Source organism: Magnolia sinica, chromosome 2 (genome assembly GCF_029962835.1).
Source record: "Magnolia sinica isolate HGM2019 chromosome 2, MsV1, whole genome shotgun sequence".
Lineage (NCBI taxonomy): Eukaryota > Viridiplantae > Streptophyta > Magnoliopsida > Magnoliales > Magnoliaceae > Magnolia > Magnolia sinica.
The window spans coordinates 89,985,753-89,999,771 of record NC_080574.1 but is presented as its reverse complement, the minus strand read 5'-3'; the positions used below and the strand labels follow the sequence as shown (position 1 = coordinate 89,999,771).

At 35.5% G+C, this 14,019-nt stretch overlaps 1 long non-coding RNA gene across 1 annotated transcript; it reads right to left on the bottom strand.

Annotated features, from left to right (window-relative positions):
* Positions 1–8,912: 8,912 nt before the first annotated feature.
* LOC131229514 (uncharacterized) lies at positions 8,913–13,815 on the bottom strand. The gene is made up of 3 exons (XR_009163382.1): positions 13,415–13,815; positions 9,286–9,448; positions 8,913–9,172 (listed from the first exon to the last, which is right to left on the bottom strand). It is a non-coding gene; the product is annotated as an uncharacterized LOC131229514 (long non-coding RNA).
* Between the last annotated feature and the right edge of the window lie 204 nt (positions 13,816–14,019).

Below are 14,019 nucleotides of genomic sequence, written 5' to 3'. Positions count from 1 at the left end.
AATCAATGGATGAAAATGTGTGGCAAGCCACAATGACTGAATGGAATCCTCCTATCATGGAAGTTACTGGGGTTGATGGTTCAAAATCAATGAAAGTCACACCATATTACCAATGAACCACTCTTCAGAAAAGTGAGAGTAGTGCAAATGCTAAAGTACTAAATGCAATTACTTGCGCACTATCACCGGAGTTCAAAAGAATCATTTCCTGTGATACTGCAAAGCAAGCTTGGGATATATTAGAAATGACACACGAGGGTACTACAATTGTCAAAAACTCTAAAGTCCAACTCCTCACAACCAGATTTGAAGAAATTCATATTGAGGAAAATGAAATGTTTATGGACTTTTACACTAGATTAAATGACATTGTAAACTCAATGTGGGGTCTTGGCGATAAAATCCCAGAAAGTAAAGTGTGTGCAAAAATATTACGCTCACTTCCTGAACGGTTCAATTCTAAAGTAACCGCGATCCAGGAACTTCGTGATACAGATAATATGACGGTAGAAGAACTAGTTGGTTCACTACAAACCTACAAGTTAAACTTTAAAGCTCCTAAAGGTAAATCTATCGCACTAAAATCTTCTAAATGTAATTTAGAAGAAAATTCTGATTCAGAAGATGATATGGCTCTTTTAGCTAAGAAATTTTACAAGATTTTTAAAAGCAAGAAAAGGGTTGATTTTCAAAAATCAAATGATAAAAAGAAGTTTAGACCCAAATTTCAAAAATCTTTGAAAGATAGTCAATGTTATAACTATCAAGATTATGGGCACTTAGCAAATAGATGTCCTAAAAGGGACAAACCCAAGAAGAAGGGTATATTGGCTACATGGGATGAATCATCTGATTCTGAAGGTTCTTCTGAATCAGAAGATTCTGAAACTGAGTCGGGCAATGAGGTTAAAGCTCTTATGACTCTAGCCAAATTCACATTTTCAGATAATGACTCAACAAGTGAAGAAAATCTAAGTAGTGAATGTGAAAATGAAGATGATCTTCAAGACGCTTACAATGCCCTATATAAGGAAAGTTGTAAAATTGTTGTCAAACTTAAAATTCAAAAAGAAAAGTTTTCTAAACTCAAAAATTGTTTTGAATCACTTGTCTTAGAAAAATCACAAATTTCAGATTGTTTTGAAAAATCAAAATGCGATTTGGAATTCAAAAACTCCCTAATTATTGATTTAAAATCTGAAATTGAGAAACTTAAAACTGAAGTATCTTCTCTTTTGAGTCTAAAGGACACATGGAAATATGCCCAAGGTGATCCAAAGTTAGAGAAACTTTTATCCGGATCAAGAAAATGTGGCGATCGATCCAGGTTGGGCTATGATAAAAATTTACCTCCTAAACAAAAGTATACTCCTCCTATGTTTGTTAAAGGAGAGTCCTCAAACTCAAAAGAGAAAAATACTTATCAAGATTTTTCTAGAAATTCAAAAACTTTTCAAAAACCTAGAAGCAGTCATGTCAACTTTAATCAGAAACAAAATCCACTAGCTGAAAAGATAGTTAATTTACTCAAGGAGCTCTTAAAATCTAACTCTATAGGTCATTCCTACAAATATACACAAAAGAAGACCAACTATGTTCCTAAACCCAAAACAGTTATGAAATGAGTTCCTAAAGTTACCTGCTTGGTTGCTCACACTGCGTTCAAAGCAACAAGTCATTCGAAGTGGTACCTAGATAGTGGATGCTCCAGGCATATGACAGGTGACAAAGCTTTATTCACGGATCTAAAAGATATGACTGATGGTTCAGTCACATTTGGTGATGGTAACAACTGTAAGATTTTAGGCCAAGGTACGGTTCAACTTTTTAATCTTCCTGTGTTTAAAAATATTTTATATGTTGAAGGCTTAAAACATAACTTGCTTAGTATATCTCAAATATGTGATAATAACCATAATGTTCGGTTTTCTAATCAAAGCTGTGAGATACTAAATAATAAGGGTTCTGTAATATTAACTGGACGTAAAACGTCTGAAAATTGCTATATTATTAGCGAATCCAGCTCATCTAATCAAACATGTTACATGGTCCATATAGACGAGACTGATTTATGGCACAAACGTCTTGGACATATACATTATCGAAATTTATATAGATTGAGCAAACGAGAACTTGTAGGAGGTTTACCCAAACTTCAGAAATTAGATAAAATATGTGGTGAGTGCCAGATAGGCAAACAAACAAGAAATTCACACAAAAAGGTGAATTCAAATACCACATCAAGACCACTCGAACTTCTCCATATGGATCTGATAGGACCTACCAGAACAGAAAGTCATGGTGGGAAAAAGTATATCCTGGTAATAGTTGATGACTTTACCAGATTCACTTGGGTAGTCTTCTTAAGGGATAAATCTGAAACCCTTGAAGAAGTAAGAAAAGTTTTCAAAAGGATTCAAACTGAAAAATCTTCTCAAATTAGTAAAATTTGTAGTGACCATGGATCTGAATTTGAGAATAGTAATTTTGAGAAGTTCTGTACCGATCAAGGAATATTACATGAATTCTCTGCTCCCAAAACTCCACAACAAAATGGAATTGTAGAAAGAAAGAATAGGGTTCTTCAAGAAATGGCTAACGTCATGTTGAATAGCATGAAGCTCTCTAAAAATCTTTGGGCTGAAGCAGTCAACACAGCTTGCTATATTATTAACCGAGTCTACACTAGCAAAGATAATAATAAAACGGCTTACGAATTGTGGTTCAATAAAAAGCCTACTGTTAAATACTTTTGAGTTTTTGGCAGCAAGTGTTATATTTTACGTGATCGTGAAAATTTGGGAAAATTTGATACGAAGAGTGATGAAGGTGTTTTTCTAGGATATTCTTTAAACAGTCGAGCTTATAGGGTTCTGAATAAAAGGACTGGTGTGATTCAAGAATCCATTAATGTTGTCATTGATGATCACTTAAACACACCAATTTCTAATTCAGATAATGATGAAGTACTAATCATTGATAAACCCGATACTTCATCGAATCAGACTGATTCTGAGTTGAGGACTGTTAAAGATCATCCAACCACACAAATTCTTGGAAACCCTCTCACCGGTGTTCGCACCCGTAGACAACTTGAGGATATATGTAATTATGTATGTTTTACATCCCAAATAGAACCATCTAACGTAAAAGAAGCTCTTGCTGATGAGAACTGGATTGTTGCGATGCAAGAAGAACTCAACCAATTCGTAAGAAATGATGTTTGGTATCTCGTACCAAGACCTAAAGATAAACACATCATTGGAACAAAATGGATTTTCAAAAATAAGTCTGACGAGTGTGGAAATATAATTAGAAACAACGCTAGACTAGTGGTACAAGGTTATACTCAAATTGAAGGGATTGATTTCAAAGAAACTTTTGCACCAGTAGCACATCTTGAATCTATCAGACTATTTATATCCATTGCATGTTTTAGAAAGATAAAGATCTATCAGATGGATGTGAAAAGTGCTTTTCTAAATGGCGATTTACATGAAGAAGTCTATGTTGAACAGCCAATGGGTTTTGAAGATTCCAAAAATACTGATTATGTATATCGGCTTAAAAAGGCACTTTATGGATTAAAACAAATACCTAGGGCATGGTATGAGAAATTAACGAAATTTCTTTTAAGTCATAATTTTCAAATGGGATCTGTTGATAAAACTCTGTTTGTTAAAAAACATAATGATCATATCTTAATGGTACAGATTTATGTTGATGATATCATTTATGGATCAACTTGTATTGACTTGACTACTGAGTTTGCAGATTTGATTAAATCACAGTTCGAAATGAGCATGGTTGGGGAATTGACTTATTTCCTTGGATTGCAAGTAAAGCAACAACCTGAAGGAATATTCATTTCTCAATCTAAGTATGCTTTGAATCTAATCAAGAGATTTGGATTTGAGAATGGCAAGAATTTCGATACTCCTATGAGTACAACCTTGAAACTCTCAAAAGACTCTAATGGTAAAAATGTTGACTCAAAACTTTATCGGAGTATGATTGGTAGTTTGTTATATTTAACTGCTAGTAGACCTGATATTTCTGTAAGTGTTGGTATTTGCGCAAGATATCAATCTGATCCAAAAGAATCTCACTTGATTGCTGTCAAGTGAATTATTAGATATGTCGCAAGTACTGTAAATCTCGGTCTCTGGTATCCTCATGAAACCAATGTTCAATTAGCTGGGTACTCGGATGCTGACTGGGCTGGTAATCTAGATGATAGAAAATCAACCAGTGGTGGTTGTTTTTACATTGGAAATTGTCTAGTTTCCTAGTTTAGTAAGAAATAAAATTCTATATCACTTTCAACAGCTGAAACTGAGTATATCGTAGCTGGTAATGCATGTACACAGCTTATTTGGATGCAACGAATGCTAAGTGATTATGGAATTAAATAGGATTCTATGTTATTACATTGTGATAATTCCAGTGCAATAAATATTCCAAAAAATCCTATTCAGCATTCTCGTACTAAGCACATTGACATTAAATTTCATTATATAAGGGAATTAGTAGAAGAAAAAGTTATATCTCTAGAATATATTCCTACCGAAGATCAACGAGCTGACATTTTCACAAAACCTCTCGATAAAAGCAGGTTCATAAAGATGAAATTTGATCTTGGTATGTGCATTTTAAAATGATAATTTATGCCTACTTGTATTATAGTGTATATATTTGCTAGATTGAATTCCAATTTTTGTATAATTTGTAAGAAATATGAATTTTTTGGGCATTCTTCGACCTGTCGTGAGTATACTCGACCTGTCGACCTACGACCGGTCGTAGATACCCACGACCAGTCGTAGAACTCGGGTTTCACTTATAATTGGGGATTTTTGTTTTCTTCCTCATTTCATCTTTCTCCTTGGAGCCGAGCTTTGACTTGTCGAACCCATCTTTCATGTTCTTCAAGGTTAGTGTTCCAAATCCCATTTTTCTTGCAGATTTGTGTCTAGATTGTTTCCTTCTCTAGCTTGAAGCTTTCTATTTTGGATTTCATTGAGATTTGGGGTTTGGATTCTGAAAAATCTGTTTTGATTAAACCCACTTCTCAATCCTTTGTAACTTCTTATTTTCTTGAAATCCTTGTTACAAATGGCTTCTAGAGGTAGAAAAACTACTTCCCGTGGTCCTTCTTCTTCCTCCAGATCGACCGCTATCTCTAAACGTCATCTTCTTATTCCCAATGATGATCCATCATATGTTAGGGACATTAGATCACGTAATGTTATTGTTGAACATCCTGTTGATGTTAATCATATTGCACCTTTTGACATCCTTCTTATGCTTGAAGCTGTAGGTTGGGTTAACTTATTACATTGGGGTGGGCCTGCATACCGGTCCATTGCCCAATCCATGTTTACATGTATTAGTGCTTTTTCACAGGATAATTTAACTTTTAAAATATCTACTAGAGAAGGGCCTTTTGACGTTGATCGTCATTTAATTTCAGCCCTTATGGACATTCCTGTGAATGATGAGGGTATTCCTATCCATAACTTAACTGATAAACCATCAATGTCTGAAAAATGCATGCTCACTAGAGACTTGTGCAACATGGATGTTCAATGGACTCAAAAAAGGAATGCGCTTCCCGCAAGGTATTTGTTACCCAAATACAGAATTCTCCACAAAATCTTTGTGTCTAATCTGTATCCTTGTTCGGGTAATAAATCTGATTTGACTTCGTTTATGGTTCGTGTTATCCATGCTATTTCCAATGGTACTCAGATTTGTTTACCATCCTTAATCTGTCATTTCATTCTTCAGTTTAGACTCCATCCTGGTCATAGTGACATTCCTTTTGCCTATTTTATGACTGTATTGGCTACACATATGTTAGTCGATATGCCGATTGATGAGGCACCAATCCATCATCTGATCTTCAACAATACTAATATCAATAAAATGAAGTTGGATCTACTTCCTGAACAAGGTGGTGGTGGTGGTGGTGGTCATAAAGAAGCTGGTGATGACATTAATATGGATGACATTTTTGAGGAACTGGATTCTGACACAACAAATGATCCAGATTTTGTACCATCTGATGTTGATGCACGTCTGAGTGCATTAGAGGGTAAAGTTGAGAATATAAATGTAAAGTTGGAAAACGTGTCTGTTGCTCATGATTTACAATTCAAGTACATGCACAAATATCTTAGGCGCTTGAACAAAGGCATGCACCAACTTGATCCCTCTATTCCTGCTCCGTCATCTGGTTCTGGTTCTGAGTAGTTTATATGAGACTTCTGGTCTGTAATAACTTTATACCTTAGCACTTGGTTGACTGATTTTGAGTTGGATACTATCTATGTTTTATGCTTGATATTTATTCTATGTGAAGCTATGCTGAGTATTTCAATCACTGTTTTGCTATACTCTCATAACTCCTCATGTTTACTCTCATATATTCCTTTATTTAGTTCTCCTTTGTCATATTGTGACAAAAAGGGGGAGAATGGTTTGTTCTTAATGATGTGATTGTGAGAGGAGTAGCATTGATTATGTTACTCAGGGGGAGTGGGGGAGTATGTTTGAGCCTGTTGAATGAAACTGGTTGAATGTTGAATATTGAATATTGATTTGCAGGTATTAACCAGTTGTTTTACTTTTTTTTATCTTGGTTATGTGTTTTATCACTAATTTGACAAAGGTGGAGATTGTAAGTGCTATAGTTTATATCCCTGTCTGTTGTCAAATTTGTGGTGCCAAAATCACTGTTATATATAACTTACATAAGTGAAGCACTCTCAAGGATCAACATTCATAAACAAGCAAAGCTCACAAGACAAGACTCAAGTTGCAAGACTTCAAGAAGAGTACAAGGCAGTTTGTAAAGATCTCAAGACCCTTTCAAGATTGAGCTACATCAAGATTTCAAGATTGATCTACATCAAGACTTCAAGGCTCATACTTCAAGGTCACTAGTTCCTAATGTTTCAATGTCCTTACTTCCTGGTTGAGGTTTGACTGACCATAGGTTGACCTTAGAAGTAGGTCATTTCGGATACATAAATCAAATGTTTATTTTACATGAGTTTGGTCTATTCTTCGACTAGTCCTAGGCATTCTTCGACTAGTCCTAGAGTTGCTTCGACCAATCTAAGAAATTCCTCGATCAGTCGTGAGTTTGTTACAAATTCCGGATAAAATCTGTTAGGCTTCGACTAGTCTAGGAATTTGTTCGACCAGTCATAAGAACAGTGTCGACTGCATCTTCGACCTGTCGAACATCTTCGACTCGAAATCCAGCAATGGTTTATAGTTTCTTCGACCAGTCGAAGGAAACCTACGACCAGTCGTAGGTGACCTACGACCAGTCGAAGGAGACCTTCGACCAGTCATAGAACGGTCAAAGCATATCCCGCCAGATTTTTCAAATATCTGTTATTGCTTCGACTAGTCGAAGAGCTCTCTAGACCAGTCAAAGACGCGATCTTCTCACTTATAAATAGTGCACGAATCTCAGAAGAAATCATCGAATTAATTAATCCATTCAAGCCAATCTTCGTCGAACTTCTGAGAGTTAATTCTGTGCTCCATCTAAGCTAAGTGTGCTTATTTAATATTCTCTTTCCTTAGCTTTATTTAATTGATTTTGTTTCTGCTATTCCAATCTGATTTGATAAGAGGAATTGTTATTCCCTTTCTTTGGAATCAAAATCAATTAAGGCAAGCCCTATTTGGTTTAATTTAAAATCTATTAGAATTAGAACCATTGTAATTGAGTACTAGACATTGAACTTGGACATTCAATCATCTACTCTGATTTGGTTCTACCGGGCTGCTACAACGAAGGAGATAATCAGGTATTTTACATTTAATTGTAAATTCCTTTTTGTTTTGGTTTCTTTCAAGATTTGCCAGAAAAATCTTGTTGTATTGGTTATCTGAGGAGAGTTAGGAAAACTCAGAAGTGGGGTTTTTTAATTGTGTAAGCCCACAGACAAAGACACAATTGTAAAGGTTTTGGGTGAACCTGGGAAAACCTATTTTGTTAGTGAATGCTAATATCCCCTGTGTGAGGATATTAGGAGTGGAGTAGCATTTTGTGTGGCTGTTGTTTAACAGTTGGTGAACACACAGGTGAACCACTATAATCCCTTGTGTTGTGGTTGAATGATTTATACTTATAATCTTTAATTATTCTTTTGTGGGATGTATGTATGGTGGTGAATGTTGTAATCATTTAATTCAAGCATTGTGAGAATTTTGTAATAGTTTAGAATTTATTTTCTGCTATTCCTTTATCAGCTTGATATTCAATTTCCTTTAAAAGTTGTTCCAGCAAGGTTGCCCTGCCATTTTTATGGTGTATGGTTGTCCCTAGAACAATACATTTGTGATTACAATTTATTTCAATTCAGTTTGTATTTGTTTCTGTATTCCTCTTCGGTTTGAGATTTGATACAAACATCTTTCTAGAAATAAGGTTGTCCTACCATAAACTCTAGTTTTTAGTGTAAGGTTGTCCTTAGAACAACATTTGTATCAACCTCTCAAGATCTGAATTTTGAGGCTGTTTTTCTTTCCTGCATTGTGATTTACTTTGGCTATCATATTCTTTTTAATTCCGCTGTTATAAGTTTTATTTGGCATTGTCCTATTCACCCCCCCTCTAGGACATATAGCTTGGCCTTTTTAAGATTAAAATCTAAAGTAGGGCCTACAATTTGGATGGTTTGATTTTGAGTCATACAGGCATAAGAACCATCACATTTGTACTATAGAATAACCATTTTTTCTCATAAAACAAACCCAAGTGACAAATAACATCTATATTTTGAAGCATAGTTCTAAAACTCACTAACTCGAATCAAAACTCCTCCTATTGACTTTGTAAGATATTGAACTAGGAACGGGAACTCAATTCTAGAAGTGGCTACGTTCCGCACGTGCTTGGGTCATTTTACAACCCCAAAAGCACTAAACAGTGCTTAATAGTTACTAAAGGCATTATTTGGTAAAATCATATGTTATAAAGCAAAGATAAGGTTGAGCAAGAAGTGGTGCTTACAATCAGGTGGCCATCCAATTTGAATGTCTGAGATGTGTGCAATCTTGTGCCAAGCATCGCCTTTCTCCTTGTGTCCCCTCTGTAAATGGAGACAACCATAGATTTGTAGACATTCAAAGTTTGTTAAGTTGCAACCTGGATGGGAAACACTCCACTTACATTGGTTGCACCACATTTGTGGTAAAAAAATGAAAAGTTTGCAAAGAAAATAACTATTGATTGACGTTTAATGTAAGCTTGTCGCTTACCTAATAAGCAAGTCAAACTGATTTTTAGTTCAACCACCAGCTGCCCTTTACTCATTTTCCTACAACTGTATGAGGATAGCACATGTGCTACTAGGCCCCTTCTCCATCTTATTTGCTTGAGTCCCACTTGATTTCCTTAATGAAATTGTGGTGTTTAAATGTTCTATTTGGCAAATAAACCAGCCCACCATAGAAAGCAATGTAAGATGCATACATTGATACCAATGTAAGATGCATTGACATGATTAGATGAAGATGATAGATTTGGCACACACTAATATAGTTGGAGGGCTGTGTAGTGTCCTTTTTTAGGTGTGGTCAGGGTGCAAATTAGAGATGTTAGTGTCCGATTCGAGCCAGTGACTTGGCCGATTGCTTACAACCCTACCAAAGTTATGTTGTCCACTAGTGTAAAGGCCGAGCTTAAAGTCTTAGAGGGGGGGGGGGGGGATGCCAAATTAAAAAATAAATGCAAAATTACAAAGATAACCAAAGATAAATAACACAATTATAAGCAACCTCAAATTGACAAATATTGAGGGGTTGATACGAACTGAGTTCTAAGGACAACCTTACACCAAAAACTAAGGTTTATGGTAGGACAACCTGATTTCTAGAACGCTTATAAGTATCAAAAACTCAAACTTAGAAGGATGCAAAGGAAATAATCTAAATTATTACAACATTCACCACAAGTGCATAAAAGGAAATTACAACATTCAGCACCACACATACATCACCATAAGCATCCACCAAATACTGAGAATTATAGTGGTTCATGTGTGTACACCAATTGTTTGAAAAACAACCACACAACTACTCCACTCCCAATATCCTTTCCCACAGGATATTATCTTTCACTATCAAATAAGGATTTCCAAGGTTCACCTTAAAACCTTCACAATTGTATTTTTAGATGGGCTTACACAATTACAAAAACCCCACACTCTGAGATTTTTTGGCTTATCTCAGACAAAACCAAAAATGAGATTTTCCTAGCTGAATCTCACAAACCACGAAAGATACACAAAATTAAATTGTACTTATCTGAAGATTCTCCTTTTGATGAAGCCCGGTAGAACCAATCTGATGTAGACAAACATGTTTAATGTCTAGTCTCACAAATGAAAGGGCTCTAGGTCTAAATGATTTTTCGATTAAATCAACCTAGGCTAGCTTGATTTGATTTCGATCTCAAAGAGGGTAAAATCACAATTCCCTTCTTTAATGAAAAAGAGTTGAATGAAGATCACAAAATCAAATACAAAAAGCTATTTAAGAGAATCTAAAATGAACACAATATAACTTAAGAAATGCAAGAACTTATATCTCAGAGTGATGGCTTGATTATGCTTGGAATGACTGAAAAACTATGAGATTCGTCTTCTATTTATAGGTGAAAATATTGTTCACTTGACTGGTCTAAGGGTTGGTTCGGTTGGTTGAAGGACCAACCACATTTCAAAATTTCTAGCGCAATAAGATAAGATCGTTACTCGACTGGTCGAGTGGCTTGCTCGATTGGTCGAGTGGCCTGCTTGACTGGTCAAGCAATGCACTTGATTGGTTTAGTGGGACCAAAAAACCTTGCTAGACTTTGAATCAAGCACTGCACGACTGGCGAGCACTGTTCACTCGACTGGTCGAGCAGTCTCCTTGACTGGTCGAGGGTCCAAAAGAAAATTCTGAAAATTCATATCTTGGACTGGTCGAGCCAGTGCTTGGACTAGTCGAACAAAGACTAGGACTAGACGAGAAAATGACCTATAAACTTATGTAATGACTCAAATAAAGTATACAATGAATATGACCTAACCTATGGTCAATCTAGGGTCATCCATACCTTGTTTGTGAGTTTGAACCATTAAAACATCGATTGCTTCGGTAACTCATTCACTTGAAATACATGAAGCTTGTGTTCCAAATCTTAAACTTAAGCTTGAGCTAAGGCTTGAGTTCTTGATTCTTTAAAGTAGTAACAATGAGCTTTCAACTTGAACTTGTGCCTTGAACTTTTGTTCTTGCACTTGAACTTGTAATCCTTGAACTGCGACAACGTTCTTCAACTTGAATACATAGAAAAGTTTGGCGATGACAAAGATGACTCACAATGTAGGAAGTTGATCTATCCATCTCACCAAAATAAGATACAAATTCTAAGTAGTTTGGCATAACAAAATTTAACAACTCCGGATGCTAGATTTATAAGATAGCATTTACAACTAGTCAAATGTTGGGGTTGTGTGCTGTGTTGGCTTTTAGCTGGTTTGTGCTAATATTTTATTTTAAGGCTAGTTTAGTGAGGATAGAGGGTGTGGTGTTGTATGGTTTTCTCTAATTATTATACTACCTCTAGGTAGAGTTCAAAGAAGCAGAAGCATAACAAGAAAGAGTAGTAATTGAGTGGATCACCATTAAAAATTCTAAAGGACCATCATAGGGATTTCGTAATATCTATACGCAATCCAACCCATGCTATTGATCTTGCCACAACCTCAGTTGTAGAAATATAATGTTGGCAGGAAAGAAATTTTAAGTTTTCAAATTGTAAAAACTCTAGACTTCACTTGTGTTTCATACTCTAGCCCGACTAATTATTTAGAATCTAAAAAACAGAGAAGACAGGAGAAAGGAAAGGCACTTTCCTAGCAATAGAAAAGAAAACCAGAATTAATAAAGATGCATATTCATATACAAAAAACTCTTGGGAAGTGAAATACACCAGCGTTATTGTAAAGTTCATGTTTATTGACATCCGGTAGGGAAAACCACCACACTACCTTTATGGCTTCCCCAACAATATACACCTTAAAGAGAACACCACCTGAAACCTAACAGATAAGATTTCCACTATTTAAGAAATCATTTACCAATATAATGGAATTGATGAGATTGTTTGACTAATTCTACAATGTATCAAAATAAAAGTTACCTAATCAAGGTCTCCAGTTACAGACTAGGTTAGTATACTTGGTTTATGTGCCAGGGTATTCATGCATCAGTAGAGGAATCAACCAATCAAGCATAAGATTCTAGGCTAGTTTGTTGTTGTTGACTTAAGTGCTGGGACATTAAAAATTCAGACTTGAAGTTTGGGGATTTGAGCATCTAGAGTTGTTTCAAAAATAAGAGATTAGGGACTCTTTGTTAAAAGGCTAATGCTGTTACATCCTGCATAAGATTTAATCATTCTCTGGAATTTCAAACCACTTCCATTTGGAGTGAATGATAGAGTTTTTTTAGGTAAGTATACGAGACTAAAAATGATTAGATTGAAACACTGCAACTCACCTGTAGAATGACTCACCCATCATGAACTTTTTGGGAGTTACTAAGACTTCTTTTACAATTGAAAGAAGCCCTGGGACCTTCAAATGTTCCCATGACCTTGTGCCTGACACATTTGTGCACGTGTACATTTGCATTTACACAAAAAAGTATGAATGCATACATGTGCAAATCTACCATGAGGGGTAGGGTACAAAAATTGTTAGAGTAGAATGAGTAAGAAATGCATCTGTGACTTCCAAGTTGAAAAGGCATCAACAAAGTAGGGGTATGACCCTAATCTTCTTGAAAAGAAAATCATAATAGGTGTTTCATGTGAGTTGTACCTGACCATTGGTCAATGAACTGACAACAACATGCATAACACTTTTGAAACACACACGTTGCTTTGACGTTCTATATGGGCATCAACATTAAGCACATTTTCCATGCAAATAGATCATGAGAAGTATTTTGCTAACCTTTACAGTGTTAAAGAAATATGTTAACTTTCCCAAATAAGAAGAAGAAGATGAAGAAATATACTAATGAAATAGAAATATGAGGACAAAACAGAGGATGAATGAGAAGTAAAAAAGAGGATTAAAAACATAATATGTGGTACTGGACTAATCAGCAAGTGAGCTAAAAAAACAAAAGCAAATGGTAAAGGGTCAAACTATAAATAATGAACAGTCTGTATAACTAGAAGGTGAGTGCACCTGTACAGTTAGTGTGCTGAAGTGAAAAAAAAAAGTTGAAAGAAATAATTACTTCGGTTGGCCCAGCAGCCATTAAACTTAGGATGGACACAAGTTATTGGAATTTCATCCAGCGGGCTCCCATTGCCGATGAACCATACCCCAAAACTCTAATCCATCAAACATATTAACCATCAAACTTAGCTTAAGTGTGATGGCTCCAACCAAACCTGGGTTTGCTATCTATATATGAGAAGCAAGATCTATATCCACAAATTAATCATTCTTTATTTATTAAATTTATCACCATTATGGTTCTATAAGCTTTGATATCTGAAATTGTGGGCTGATTGAGACCCCATTCGACTGCCAGTGGCAAGATTTGTAATAGATCTGCAAATATATAGATAAATAACAAGCACAGTCACAAATAGAAAATGGTTTCCTAATAGAAATTCTACCTAGAAAATTCACTTTTGAAGATGCTCCTAACTGACATTTGGTATAAAAAAATTTATGAAAAAGAAATCTTATATATCAAAGGATACTAATTATCACATACAGAATCACATCAATTCTGCCACACCAATAGGATCAATATAAATTTGCTCCTAAAATCTTAGTTCACATGGCGGGCCCTAGAAGCTTAAGTATTTTAGGCACTGCTTAAAACAGGTGTTGCAAAGGATTTTGGTCCGCTGCAAAATGGTTCAAAAGAAAACATGGAATTGGTGATCCTTAAACATCTAATGGGCATGTACAGCCA